At 45.3% G+C, this 15,698-nt stretch overlaps 1 protein-coding gene across 3 annotated transcripts in view; it reads right to left on the minus strand.

Moving 5' to 3' along the window:
• The window catches only part of LIG1 (DNA ligase 1), a 452,209-nt gene extending 443,593 nt beyond the window's left edge, over nucleotides 1–8,616 (minus strand). For 2 of the 3 annotated variants that reach the window (XM_078654821.1, XM_078654822.1), the window contains exon 1: nucleotides 8,370–8,500. The gene's annotated coding sequence lies outside the window, so the exon portion shown is untranslated. Of the gene's footprint in view, nucleotides 1–8,369 lie in introns of all 3 variants that reach the window. The other variant, XM_078654820.1, reaches the window with a different exon arrangement.
• Between the last annotated feature and the right edge of the window lie 7,082 nt (nucleotides 8,617–15,698).

Below are 15,698 nucleotides of genomic sequence, written 5' to 3' on the forward strand. Positions count from 1 at the left end.
AGAGAGAGACAGAGAGAGAGACAGAGAGAGAGACAGAGAGAGAGACAGAGGAGAGAGACAGAGAGAGAGACAGAGAGAGAGACAGAGAGAGAGACAGAGAGAGAGAGACAGAGAGAGAGAGACAGAGAGAGAGAGACAGAGAGAGAGAGAGACAGAGAGAGAGAGAGAGACAGAGAGAGAGAGACAGAGAGAGAGAGACAGAGAGAGAGCAGGGCAGCAGATGAGCTGGGGGAGGGAGGGAGAAGCAAAAAGGATGAGAGAAGGTGGAAGAGAGAGAGACAGAGAGAGACAGAGAGAGAGACAGAGAGAGAGACAGAGAGAGAGAGAGAGCAGGGCAGCAGATGAGCTGGGGGAGGGAGGGAGAAGCAAAAAGGATGAGAGAAGGTGGAAGAGTAAGAGAAGGAAAAGGCAGATGGAACAGAACGAGTGAGTAGGGGATAAATAGACCAGGATGGAGAGACAGGGAGGGAGGGATGAGGAGGAAAAAAATGAAGTAAACCAGAGATCAGATGAGAGACTGGGAAGACACTGAAGAGAGGGAAAGAAAGATGAAAGACATTGATTACGATAAAGGAATGGGGACACAACAGGCACTGAATAAAGGAGATAAAAAGGAGGCAGGAACAGGAGAGGCGTACGACAAATATAAGAGAAGGAGTCAGAAAGAGGCGAGCGGGTGTGGGGTCAGACGGAATGACATGAAACAGAGGGCGAAGAGACACGGGAGAGTCAGAAATAGATGTAAGGCAAGGTACAGGCCACGAAAGACAGGACAAGAGGAGTCCTGGCTGGTCTGTGACTGGTCCCCGATGACACCCGGGGCGAGTACAGATTGCGCCGTCCGTGGTGGGAGGGGTGAGGAGAGGGCTTCTGTCCGCTGCTCCCTGGTCTGAGCTCACGACAGACCCAGGCTGCTTCCGGGGGTGGACAGAGAGGTAAAGAGGGTCTGAGTCCACCCTGGGCTCAGCGACGGGGGTACCCTGGCCCTGACTGCTCACTAGTCTCCCAGAATAGCTATGGGGAAGGGTTGACCCTCGTGTCCCTTGGGCTGGGCACGGGTGAGTCTTGATATTTGGTAACCCCTTAGGGGGGCACGGGGGGTTGCTGGGCTCTTGCTGCCCCCCGGGACGGGTACTAGAAGTTCTTGGCTCTGGCTGCTCCTTGGACTAGGCACAGGGAGGGGAGTGGTAGTGGTGTCTGCCTGCCACCGTGGATGGGCACGAGGGAGTCCGTGGTACTGTGGCGCAGTGCTCAGCGGAGTGGTAGAGTCCGGCAGCCACTAGAGATGAGCACAGGGAAGTGGTGGGTTCTTTCTTCCCCGGGAAAGGGCACAGGGGAGAGGTAGGCTCTGTCCAACCCCTGGACATGGGCAAAGCGGAGTGGTGGGCTCTGTCTATCCCCGGGGAACGGGCACAGGGGGGAGGTGGGCTCTGTCCAACCTCTGGGGATGGGCACAGGAGGGTGGTGAGCTCTGTCCACCTACCTCCTCGGGATGAACAAGTTGGATTTGCAGGTCCTTTTGCCCCCTAGATGGGGACAGGGAGGAAAGTGGTTGTGGTTTCCTGCTGCTCCTCGGGATGGACTCGGGATGCCCAGGGCTCTGGTGCCCCTCAGAGAATCCCGTAGCCTTCTCCCTCCCCCGAGCTGGTTCTCTGGGTAGTCCTCTCGCTGTCGGGACTGCAGCAGATGCCGTGCCGGGGCGGCACCCAGTCCATTGCAGAGGGAAGCGAGCGGCTGCCCAGCCTGTGCGAGCTCGCCCGGGCGGGTTGAGGTGCCAGGAGCCCGGGGTGCGCAGATGACCAGAGCACGGAGTGTTAAGGGATGAGCAGCCGGCCGGTAGATTACAGGGCGGCAGGGCCGGCTCACCGTCTGTGTCTGGGCAGAGGGGAGGGAGGAAAAGGTGGACGGGAACGGGGCTCGAGTGGAAGAGAGCGGGCAAACAGCACCTAGATGCCGTTCAGCTCTTACACGGTGCTACATAGAGCTACACACTGCCTCTGAACTTGGCAAGTAGAACAAGCTCGCGCAGGAGCAGAGAGAGCAGTGCGAGGCAAGCAGCAGGGGTGGGGGGCCTGCGCAATTCACTTGCGGGAGCGATAATTGCTACCATATGACGGCGCTCGCTCCCGCAAGTGAATCTCCACATGTGCACGCGTTGCCATTGAAGGCAATGGAACCCGTGCACGTGTTTGGCTTAAAAGCCATGGCGACCGCAATAGGTAATTTTGCCTATGCAGCGCATGCGCGCTGCGTAGGCGAGACCTAAAAAGGACTGTACTGTATGCTATGTACTAGATAGCAAACTTGAGAATAATGGCAGATTGGGGTTCACCAGTAACTACTGCATTTCTGGTAAAAAAAAAAAGCCGACATTAAAGCTGTGGTACATGGTGATAAGGATATTGAATTTGTAAGTTATTTTGAGAATACCTGAAATGCTTCTGACAGTCACTTTCAACAAGAATTGTGTATTAATGAAGGGTGCAGATATTATGGGGTGGATTGATCAGGGTCGTTCAGGAATCGTTTAAAAGCCTGACACAGAAACACCTGTAATCCTTGTGAACGTGGTAGATTTGGATAGAATATGGAGTAAATACAAGCGGTTAGAGATAAAAATCGGGGTGGGCAAGGGTTTTAAACATCAAATAAAATTGAGAGAGAAAACCATTACAGTGATGTACTTTTGTCTGTCAGAATTGATTTGTAGAAAGATCTGGAAAAGTTGAGTGAAAGTAACATTCAACTTGTAAATGCTGCTGAATGGAAATTTAAGCCAAATTAATTCAAAGATTTCATAACATTGATCAAGAATATTTTAGTAGATTATTACCCATTACCGAACATTCAGGGATTGCGGACATTAAAAGATGGAGCTAAGAATTTCAGTACATTAGATTTAAAGGCTGCAAACCATCAGGTAGCAACAGAGAAAGATCAGTTACGAACTGCACTCATAACTCCGTTCGGTGAATATAAATAATTGAGATGAACAGTCTGCTGCGCTCGAGCAGCTAGCGTTTTTAATGTATTATCTATTTAAGGATGCCCCTTGAGTGCAAGCCTTCCAGAACAACATACTTTTATATCCAAAGGACGTGGTGGAGCACATGGTATACTAATGGAATGGGAGGGTGTCTGTCACGTGATAAAGGCACATTTTCAAAGATTCTATCAATTATTTATGACACAGGATCGAAGTTCAGAGTATTAAACGAAATACGGATTTTATCTCCCCCCCCCCGTGCAAGTGTGACGAATTTGAGGCATGCACAGAAGGGCTTGGGTGCTGGATCGGAGATTGCGAGTGGGGTGTAAATTGTCAGTTTATTTTGAAGAAAGCGTGGACCTTTGCCTCTTAGGGTATTGTACATGAGGCAACAGATTTTAAACAGGAGCGCTTTTTTGCAGGTAGCCAATACAGTTCTATCAGTGGAGGTGCAGAGGGAGTGCATGCAGGACTGTTCAGTACAAGTCTGGCCGCTGTGTTCTGGACCACCTGGAGTTTGGTGAGCAAAGTTTTGCTAACTTCAGCCAGGAGAGCATTCCCATGGTCCAGTCTTCTTATCACCATAGCTTGAACCAGGGTTCTATGGACATTTGTGGGGAGGAGGGGGAAAATTCTGCGCAAAAGGCGCATACTATACATACTATAGTAGCACAAGCTAGTGGTAGCTGCAATCGGATGTTTCATTGTTAAGGCTTGATCTAATTTTATCCCTGGTTTTTTTACTGTTTGTTTGGGCACGGAGTTAACACCCAATTGTTGCGGCCACCAGTTATCCGACCAGATGGCTGTGGCATTTCCGAGCAGCATAATCTCAGTTTTTTCTGGATTTAACTAGAGACAGTTCTCAGTCATCCAGTTGGAAATTGCTAGCATTCCTACAGAGAAACGTATTTTCTCCAGATATTGGCCCATAGTAAACATCAGCTGGGTATCATCGGCGTAGGATATGATCTCAAAGCTGAAATGCTCAGCGATCTTTGGTAGCGGGCCATATAAATGTTGAACAGGGTGGGACTCAAGGATGAGCCATGCTGTACACCCTTGTCCAAAAGCGTTTTGCCTGAGGAACATGGACCTAGGACGATCATCTGCTGTCTAACAGAAAGTGCTGCAGCCATTTTAGTGCGGTCCCCTGGACACCGATTGCCTGCAGTCTTTCCACAAGCCTTGAGTGACAGATGGTGTCAAAGGCTGCAGACAAATCTAATAATATCAGTGCCAGAGGTCTTCCTGCATCCATCTCTTGTCTAAGTGAATTGGTCACGGCCAGGAGTGCAGTCTCTGTACTGAAACTTGGTCGGAATCCCGATTTGAGGGATCCAGAATGTTATGGAGTTCGAGCAATTATCCCAGCTGCTCATTTATTATACCTTCCAGTTATTTGCCCAGGAGCAGTAGCAGGGAGATCGGGCGATAGTTGCAGAGTGATTGTTGGTCCATCGTGGCTTTTTTTAGTATGGGCCGTACACATACTTCCTTCCACTCTGCCAGAAAGATTCCTGTCGTAGTGGTGGTCTTTGATACCTGCCGAGAGGCAGTCTGGAATTTTGCGTAAATATGGGATATTTTTTCCTGAAAATAATTAGCCAACAAATTGCAGAGCTCCTGAGATTCCACTGAAGATGGTCTGCATGCTTGGGGGGAAATAGAATCCTGAACTAAACTGAAAAGGGCTCTTGGAGAATTATTGGCATGTTCAATTTGGTTAATAATAAAAGTCCGCCTGGCGATTTTAATGTTCTGATGGTATAGGGACATGGCCTATTTATACTGTTCCCTGTCCTGGAGCGCTTTCTTTCTTCGCCAGAGTCTCTCTAGTGTTTTGCATTTGTTTTTTTCTACTGTTAGTTCTGGCGTATACCATGGGGCTGATGGTCACCGGTGGATGGAGCCATTATTTTTAAAGGGAATCTTTGCATCCAGCGCCATTGTGAGGGCAGAGTTAAGGCTTTCCAGCAATTCAGATACCTCTGGGTTATTGTTTGATAGCTTGGGGTGAAAGGCATCGCTGATGGCTTCAAAAGTAAGTTTATGCCAAGGTCTGCGTGCTTCAGGTCTCCTTTTGTTTGTGGTTAGACCATTAGCGTACGGGCATTGGATGTCAAAAGGTATTACAAAATGATCAGTCCAGGGAAGGGGAGCTGGCAGACCAATTGTGTATGTTTGAAAAGATTCGGTCCAATGCGTGTCCGGCCAAGTGGCTTAGGCCGTCAACTCTTTGAACGAGACCTAATGGTTCTACATTTGTTAGGAGTTTCCTAACTTCTGGGTTAGTGTAATCTTCCCCATGGAAGTTAAAGTACCCTAGCAGAAGAAATTTGTTAGAAGCCAGAACATGCGTGACTATTTTTTCTGTCAATAGCTCACTAAAATTACTCTTTGATCCAGGAGGGCGATAAGTCAATGCTCTGTTCCAACAGTCTGTAGTGGAAATGCTTATTTTATTTTAAAAATCCCTAGCTCTAGAGAGTTATTGTTTATAGATGAGACCCAGGTCACGTTTAAGGTGTGTTTAAACGCTATAGCAATGCCCCCGCCTATTTTTTCTCCTCTATCGAGATGTATTAGTTTGTAGCAATCAGGGATAGCTAGTTCAATAGCCGGGTATTTGGCGGGGTTTAGACAAGTTTCTGTAAAAAAGCAGATATCTGGAGACTGGCAGATAATCATGTCCCATATCTAAATCGAGTGGTTGGCTAATGACCTAACATTGCAAAGAAGACCACTTAGCCCGCGTTTTGATACGTTGGGTCTCCTTGCTTTCCCTTGTAGGGAGGTAATTTCGGAGTCACGTTGAAAATGACAGTTGTGGCAGGCAACCAGTCTCTTCTAGGCTATGTGGGTTCTGGTTGTGACAGGTAAGCTGTGCACAGTGATTTGTATTATTCTATGTTCCAAACTGATGCAGATGTTCTGCTGAGTAATACAAACTAAGAGGCTTTGGGGATTTTACCTCAAAAGAGCTAAGGTTTCTGGCGATGGTCAGGCTCAGATGGGCTTGTCTTTGCGCGCCCGCTGCGCGTTCCTGCTGGCATCAGGCTTATATATCCATGTCTGCTGTCCCGCTAACTGCGCTTCTGGCAAAAGTTATGCCAAGGCTTTCTCCGCTCAATCAGCACTTGCTGTGCCAGTCCGGAAAGCAAATGGCAGTGCGGGGAGCTAGAACCGCAAGCAGAAATAAAAACAGATCAGCAATAAAATGCTGTTTACACCAGCAGAGTTAAAATGAAGTCCAACAAGGTTTTGCCAAACATGTGCTGTGCGTGCAGAGGGTATGTGTACTAAAATACAAGTCTATTTTACCAGACGGGCAAGCGAGTCCTGTCTGGATCTAGCTCCCTAGGCTCCGTGGCATCTCTCCTAGGCTTCCCCGGCTTCTCTCCTAAGCTTCCCCGGCATCTCTCCTAGGCTTTTATACACTATGGAGAGCGAGAGAAAGTGGGGTCTCCCATTCCATCAATGGCTGAATCATCTCACTTGGGTATGGATAGGCTCCAATGATGAAGCAGGTCACGATAAAGTGAGGGAGGTGCCTACTAGAATATCTTTGGATACCCCCATCTTGCAGGATAGGGAAGAGGTAAAACACAACATCCTGACCGAATAAGAAGCGCAGAGTTCCTTGGGAGACCTTCTAAGGCAGCAGCTGCTTGTGTGATAGAATCTCCCCTTGGCATCTCTCCTTTTATGAGCGATCTTTCTTACACTATAAGGAATGGAATAATTTTATGTAATGTAATCTTTCTTGTAATTTAGGATAGGTTGCTTACGTGTACAGGAGGTGTGAATGTGTATTTCCTTAACTTGCTTACTGTCCTCGTTATTCTGCCCTGAAGGAAGAAGATGTGTTATAGCCGATTCTGTAAGGAACAACATTTAGGTAGATCATAATACTTCTCACAGTTCAACTGATGTATCCTCTTGTTATACCTCCGTAGTACTGCGCACGTCCCTTGGCAGACGCAGCCCCACGCACTCAGTAAAACCGCCACACTGCGGCGGAATTGCTGCCGCGGTTAAGCGGTTATGAGGGGTAAGGTCTCGTTATTATTTAGTTCCTAACTGGTTGAACAACAAACATCATATTGAAGATAATAATCAGAGAATGTGTATTAAAAGTTATGTCTAGAGTCAACGAAGAATAGAATAAAATGAAAACATTAGGACAGTAATCATAAATACTTCAAAATTATAATTGATAAGCGTTTTTGGATGATGTTTAAAAAAAAAAAACTCTCAAAAAGGTGAAAACCTAGTTTCTATTTGGAAGGACCATTCAAGGTTGTTCAAGTAAGTTGCAATTCTGTCAAAACTTGCGGGTGGCAGACAAAACTTAATTTAGTGTCACTAGACAATTTTCCCAAAAATATAATTTTAAAAAAATGCATATAGCTAATGATCGAGTGCACAGTATTTTGTTTATTCTGTTCACAAAAAAAAAAGAACAAAAAAAAAAAAAAAGTGTAGCATGTTGGTAGATAACTTTCTACCGTTGCAGAACACTTACGCTGCAGACCATCAAATTTGGAGCGATCTCAGGATAACACCACGATTGTGCATAGAAATTGTGCAGTCAAAGATGGGGAGGTTAGTGAGAGTGATAGAATTGACTACCCACGTTCCCACTAGAAAAAGGAACTAAAAAAATAAATAATGGAAATAGAGAAGTTTGTGTTAAATTACATTAGCTATAATGGAGGCACAAGTCAAAAAAAAATCATAGAATGCAATAGTGCGACACAGAAGAGTACACAGCGATGTAAACGTGATAGTGAAATGTGTACATGAAACGATAGTAACGAATAAAGAGAAGATAAATAATGACACATTGAAAAATCACAAATACGCATAACATAGGTCGAAATCCATCCACCGGTGGGAAAAGCACGTCCGTCCGGACCTAGAAACGCCCATATATAGTTGATTTCAACTGGTAATGAACTTCTATATCCGGTTTATAACTACACGTTTTTGCTATGGTGCATCATAACAATCCTCTCAGCCTCCACATCAATTGAAAGACCTACGTGTGCGTAAGGAAATATACTTCTTAAAGCTAGGAGCGTATTTAATATGAACTATGTAAATTTAGAATAACAAAATAAATGGAAAAGCCTAAATGACCGTAAATAATCGCGTGCGTTGTGTATATTGTAAGAGACATGGGTGAGAAGAGGCAGGGTCTGCTGTCTACATAAGTCTATTAGACTGCAGCCGAAACATGCGCGCCAAACCAGCCTTTTCGCGCCCTTTCCTGTTTCGCGGGAGATTACAACAGCATGTAGACCAATTTTCCCAACGTAACAGGTCTATATGCCAACCCACCGGCGCCCGGAATGATCGTAAACTCACGTCTTACCTTCCGTCAGAAGATCCTGAAAATCCGAGTGCCTCTACTATACCAAGGACCTTTTCTGAATTCAATTTATTTGAGGACCCCGAGAGTAGATTCAGAAAGCGGGCTTTAAAACTGATTGACGGTCAAGGGGCGGTCTGAGAAGATTTTTAGCCGCTGTCTTTCTCAGTAATACTTGCTATTGGGTACAGGAATGAGCCCGCCCCGAAAGAGACGGCCCAACCATCGCTAACATACCTCCCTTACAGACAGCACCGGAAAAGACCTTTCTGCTGCACCGGAAGTCGTGGTCCAATGGCAGCAGAGCCGGTGTTCTAACTAGCTGATCTTCCCCATCGGTTTGATCTCCCCCTACGTCAGAGGGGAGATTAGAAATACAGCACGAAGCTAACAATCTGATCTTCCTTGTCGGTTTGGTCTTCCCTTGCTATAATGTGCTCTGGTGTATTTGCGCTTCCCCTACGAGGCTTATAAATTCCGCTACAACCTGTTTATTTGTTGCCAGGCTTTTGTCTATGCCTCCCCTAAAGCGCTGCTGCTATTTGTACGTGTGCCTGAGCGAAAACTCTTATGGCCTGTGTAAACTTTGCAAATATTTACAGTTTTAATTATTAATTGTTAATCTATTTTCGTATGTAGCATATGAATACAGTAAAGGGAAAAAAGTCTCCACGTTTTTTGTTTATAAATCATTTTTTGATTTTTACAAAATAAGTATTTTTTGTTGTAATAATGCCACAATATTTTATATAAACAATTAATATATTTATACCTACAAATATATTTCTAAATATTGATCCATATTACAATACTTATAACAATGAGAAAAATGAATTCAGCAAATTACAATCAACATGTTTAAAAAAAAAAAAAAAAAATGTTATTAAACAGATATGCGATCCACTCTTACATATACAAGAATCAATAAAATGTGCGTTGGCAAATGTCCGAAGCATTGTACATAGGGTAAACAATCCTTCAGAGGGATCAACAGCAACATACATGATGTATTTCGATTTTATGGTTTAAGATAAATCAAAATAATGAAAATGCAATGCAAATAATTAAAGAATAAAAAAGGGAAGAGAAAGTAAAACAATAAAAAATTAAAAAGAGAGAAAATTAAGTATACGCGTGTGGTTGCGAGAGAGAGGGAGCAATTCAATCATCACAACAAACAACTATTGAATAGCAGATTGTTGGTAAAGGACAAACAGTATTACATTTGGAATCAGGACAGTCCGCAATGAACACAAGTGTGAGAATAAATACCTGCTCATAGGAATATAACAGCAATTAGGAACCAACATTTGAACTCTGTGACAATCGTGGTGTCTGCAATCTCCAAGCTCCACCATTCAGTGTAAAGGTGCACGTGGCACAGGCTGTAGCAAAGGCGCTCACAGTTAATCTATGCACAAGCGCCTAATCCACTCCCTCCGGAACTATGGAATTCATGGATTGGGACTGCGATTCCTAGGTAATTTTCGCAATATATGTGCGATACAGCCCCCATATGTCGATTGGACGTGAAGCAACTGGGACCTGTGTGGAGAATTCTTCACTGTTGACATTGCAGTAGGCCATGCTACGAAGCCAAGCCTGAGAGCTGGGTGCGCGTCTAGAGCCCCAAAGCAGTGCAATCTCTCTCTTAGCTAATAAAAAGCCAATGGCTGCCAAACTACGGGTAGCGCGCGAAAAATTTACGACATATCCCAGTAGTGCTATCTCAGGGATGGGTCTCAGATACAAAATTCTAGCGTCTGGATGGAACCACGAGTAGGCATACGAGCAGTGCGCGACCAGATAATAAAGATAAAAGTCGGGTACACCAAAGCCATCCCTCTCATAAGGAAGCGTTAAGGTACGCCAGGAAACCCGCAGGTTTCTATCACCCCACACCAAATGCAACAATAAGGAACGGAGTTGCGAGAAAAAAATCTAGGTGAGAGGAATAGGAATGTTGTTGAAGAGGTATAAAAACCGAGGAAGTATGATCATTTTAATAATGGCGATCCGGCCTGCCATGGATAAGGGGAGGTGGATCCACCTCTCCAGGTGATCTTCTACAAAATCAAGGGCATGCCCGTATTTCAAGTGAATCATGGACACCGTGTCAAGGTGGACATGAATTCCCAAATATTTTACTGAATCTGTGGTCCACTCAAGAGGAAAAGTACACTCCCATTGCGAGGTGGAGGGGGTAAGCGGATAGACGACAGATTTGTGCCAGTTAATGCAAAGGCCAGACTACTCTCCAAAACGTGTTACTTCCAATAACAGGGGTTCCAGATTGGTCTGCGGTGTTCGAACATACAGAATCGTGTCATTCGCGTATAAAGAAAGGAGGAGAGGCCCCGTGCGGAACTTAAGCCCCCCATGGAGGTGTTGTTCTTGAAAATGACGAACCAGAGGGTCCATCGCCAGTATGAACAGCAGCGGGGATAATGGGCAACTTTGTTGTGTGCCACGTGAGAGTGTAAAGTTTTCCGAGATGGTGCAGTTTAAACGTAGCCGGGCAGTAGGAGCAGTATACAATAATTCGACTGTAGCCACAAACATTTCGGGCATACCCATCCGTCTCATGACCGATAAAAAAAAGGGCCATTCCAGCGTGTCAAACGCTCTCTCTGCGTCCAAGAACACTGCTATGGCTGGGATCGAGGGGTCAATCCTGTGCAATACAGAGAACAATGTTCTCAGATTGAAGGAGGTGGACCTGTGTGGAACGAATCCGGACTGAGCCGGTGAGATAATAGATTCCATTAATAATGATAGGCGGATCGCAAGAACTTTAGCCAGAATTTTGTAGTCTAGATTCAACAATCAAAGGGGCCTGTAGGAGCCGCAAAGGGAGGGGTCGCGTCCAGGCTTGGGGAGAAGAACAATAACCGCTTCCCCGAGCGTTGGCCGCGTAAACATCTACTAGCCGTGGGACAAGTTCCTCTTTGTATTCCTTATAGAAATCAGCCGAGAAACCATCAAGGCCCGGCGCAGAGGAACCCTTCAAAGCATCAATGGCTTCAATGATCTATTCTGGAGTGATGGGTGTAGCGAGGAACTCCTGCATGTACTTCTCTAGATACACCATTGCGATCTCATTCAGATAAGGGCCGGGATTACGTTGTTCCCCTGAAAGTGTGGATGTGTAAAGGGTCTTGTAATACGACAAGAAGGTATTGCAGACGTCGGGGGTGGCGTGGTGTCGTGTGCCCTGATTGTCAACAATGTCAGTGATGTACGACGCCTGATGAGGAGGACGGAGAAGTTGCGCTGACAATTTGCCAGGTCTAAACCACAAGGGGTGTGGCTCCGCACTCTGTTGATTTATGCAAGTTTCTAATTTGTTAAAGTTTCAACAATGTAGTTGGTGCTCATGCGATGCTCCCACTGAGCATGGGAGGTTCAATGTGTAAAGACACGCGTTACTTGATCCCAAGTTCCACAATCACATCGCACTCACAAATTCTTTTCATATAATATAATGCAAAAAATGTGTTCTTCACATATTATTCATGTTCATGTCTTTTTAATTTTCATTATTTTGTTAATTGTTTCATCATTAACGTTTCAGTTTTTCACATGTTGATTTCACAATTTCTGTATGCCCAATGCATTTCAAGCAAAAAAATGCCCTTCCTCAGGGGACTTCGTTCTGTAAAAGTATAATAATATGTCGGTACATTCACATATAAGCATATATACACAAAGTGATACAGGTCAACCTTAAACCAATTCATTACGTTATTTCATTGTTTTACACCTTATAACCCTTTTTTTGTACACCTTTCTGCCCGGGCTAATTTCCCAATAACATACGTGCTAGACTCTTACATATCGACTTACATGTATGTTTCTGCCCTTCGCTCGCCGTTTTTCAATTTTGGTTCATAGCTGTAACCAATAAGTAAAACACTCTTTTACTTAAAAGGTCTACTTCTGTTATTCATGCCCATAATATCTATTTCGCTGTCTCATCTTACCGGGTAACTTGTGCACGAACGCCTACAGCGGTTCATCCTCCCTTTCGTGTTTGTATACTTATGGCGTGCGTCGCTCTAACCTGATTATACTCTATCGTACACCCAGTCCGGTCACGTGATCTGTGCTTGGGTAACTGAGCTCAAAGACGGACTTTCCTCCCGTACCTATTACCTCAATGTGGTCGCTTGTAAATGGGTGCTATGAATTTTAAAAAACGAGTAAATTGGAAAATGTGCACTATGTACCTGGTTTTAAAGTATGTTAAACATTCCGTGAACAAACAAATTCATAAACAATTAACGTAATAAGTGCATGCTAAAATGCACACATTTAACACGTTTGTTAAAACATCCTCTGCATGTCATCCAATCTCATCAGAATACTGTCATTCGATTTACATCATTGTCAATTCATATAAAGCAACTGAGTTCCATCCGCTCATTTAACCCTTTCGGGTACAGGGTGCATAAAAAATTCATCCAGAATGTTTCTCTCCTTAACAGTTCATTGTTATTGTCTGTTCCCGGTCGGGTTGACACCAGTTCTAATATGCAGAATTTTAATTGTGCTGGATTATGTTTGGCTTCATTAAAGTGAGCTGCCACTGTTGATTTAAGATTTTTCAATCTTATGTTGCTCTTATGTTCCGTTAGTCTCGTTTTTATCTTTCTTTGAGTTTTGCCCACATAGGACAATCCACACGGGCATCTTAACATATATATCAAGTTACTACTATCACATGTTCCTGATACCTTGAGCTTGACTGGTGTACCTTTAGTGGGGTGATTGATCATGTTCCCCTTGATGATAGCCGAACAATTTCCACAATTATGGCATGGCATTGTGCCTTTATATTTCTCTGTGTCTGTCTTTTTTGGATTCTTAATGAGTTCTTTGATGTTCTTTGTTCTCTCATAAGCAAATATCGGAGAGTTTGAAAAAATGCCTTTGAAATCTTCTTCTAACGCAAGCAGTGGCCAATGTTTATTGATTGTTTTTTTGATGCTGTAACTGCGTGTGGAGAATTTTGACACAAATACGGATCTTTGTTCTTCCTTTTTTGTTCTTCATGATAACAGATGTGTAAAGGGTCTTGTAATACGACAAGAAGGTATTGCAGACGTCGGGGGTGGCGTGGTGTCGTGTGCCCTGATTGTCAACAATGTCAGTGATGTACGACGCCTGATGAGGAGGACGGAGAAGTTGCGCTGACAATTTGCCAGGTCTGTCACCCTCTCCATACTGACGAACCGTATAATGCTAGTTCAAAAATTTTAACTCCCTGTCTGCAGTCTCCCGAAATTCCAATAGTAATTCCAGGCGTTTAGCTACCTTCCTATCAGATGGGGCAATAAGTATGTCTTTCTCCATCCTGGAGATGTCCCTCTCGATACAGGTCAGGGTGGATCGGATCTCCCGCAGAGCTCCCACATGTTTATCAAAACACACCCCGCGAATGGTGGCCTTAAATCTCTCCCACAACTGGCCCATGTTTCCACAGAACCTGTGTTGTTGTCGAAATAGTCATCAATAGCGTTGCAAATCTCTTCTTTGAAGGCTGGGTCCGCCAGGGCCCTGCTAGGGAATCTCCACTGTCTTTTGTAACCACCCAGTCTGGGAATCTGTAGAGTCAGTTCAAAGGGGGAGTGGTCAGACAACGTGCGTGGAAGTGTGGAGAGGCCGTCCACCCAGCCGGCCACTCCCGGGGAGAGGAGCCAGTAATCTATCCTAGTACTGGTGTTGTGGAACCCAGAATGATGTTTATAATTGGGCGAATGTGGGTGTAGTCACGCCTCTATGTCTATTAGGGAAAAGTGAGTGCAAATGTCTGCAAGTGCCGAGCGAGACCAGGGCTTGCAATCTGGGGAAGGGGAGGTACTGTCTCTAGCAAGGTTCATTAACAAATTAAAGTCACCGCCCAGCACTAACAGATCTATGTCGGAATGAAGTAGCGTCACCAGTAGTTCTTGGAAAAAAGCGGGAGAGTCTATGTTGGGACCGTAAACTCCCACTAATGCAATTTTGTATCCCATCAGCTCTCTATCTGTGTTACTGCTAACTAATACAAACGGAATTGCAACTCCTCTGGCATACCTGCTAAAATTCGAGAAAACTCTGTGGGCGCCCCATCCCCTGGCAATGGAAGAAGAGTGCCAGGTGCGTTTCTTGAAGAAAAAGAACATCTACCTTGTGTCGTGATGCATAATTTAGGACCTGTTTGCGTTTTCATGTGGTGTTCAAACCACGAACATTCCAGGACATTAGAATCAGTCTGGACGGCCCATACTGCAGTCCTATCCTGGCCATAATTCAGGCCAGAGCATAGATGTGAATATGTGTGTGACCGTCAATCCACTCTCAACCGCATAGCAAGGACTCACAAAAAAGGATGAACATAAAAACAAAAAATACCCCCCCACCCTCCACCCAGCCTCCTCACACCCCAAAAGAGGCAATCCCTGTACAATTGAACACTGTAACGTCAAAATATCCAAAACAATGGCCATATAGTGAAACACTGAAACAAACATAAATTTACAACCCCAAATAAGGAAAACATGAAGGCATTCGCCATAGGGGATAGCAACGCCACGCCTATAGGTCATCCCAATTAGAAGCGACATCTGTGGAAAATGACCAAAATTAGGTATATATAAGCGGCGTTCATTCATGTTCACCACAGCCACTGTTGAAAGTAAAGTGAGAATCGTGAAACAGTGGCCACGCCATCTTGTCCCTTTTAGGCCCCATCATGCGCGTAAGGGGCAGCCATTTGGTGTGTCGTGGCCTCTCTACCCACTGCCAATAGCCTGCGCGTCTCTTCCCCTCACTCCCCGGCCTCGCAAGCATTCCCCCGCGCCCCGACAGCCCCCGGTCTCTCCTGCTTGGGCCATAAACGCACCTCTAACGCGACCCTGTCTCCGAGCCACATCCCGTGCTGAACCCCCCCTCGCTCTTTCATCTCATTCAAAGGACAGGCCCCCTTTTGATAACCTCTTCCTCCCTGCCCGATTGTCCGGCCTGATCCCAGGCCATCACCTAGCCCAACAGATGCAGTTTATTGCCCCCTACAGTAGGACCTCGCCTCACATCAAAGGAGCGGGGATTAATCAATGCTTTCGCACCCCGAAGATCCGACTGATCACACACATCCACGTTCCCAGCGGAATGTCCAGCTGCGCGATAACCACCACATGCTGAGATCGGGGTGGGAACTCTACTGTAGATGTGTGTGGGAACGGGCCTGGCCCGGGGATTCCGAGGATGTCTTTTCTGCCCTTCAAAGAAACATTACGGATGCAGTGTATGTAATAAAGCCATAAACCTGTGTATAAGAGGCCAGGCCTC

This window comes from Lissotriton helveticus, chromosome 7, assembly GCF_964261635.1.
Source record: "Lissotriton helveticus chromosome 7, aLisHel1.1, whole genome shotgun sequence".
Lineage (NCBI taxonomy): Eukaryota > Metazoa > Chordata > Amphibia > Caudata > Salamandridae > Lissotriton > Lissotriton helveticus.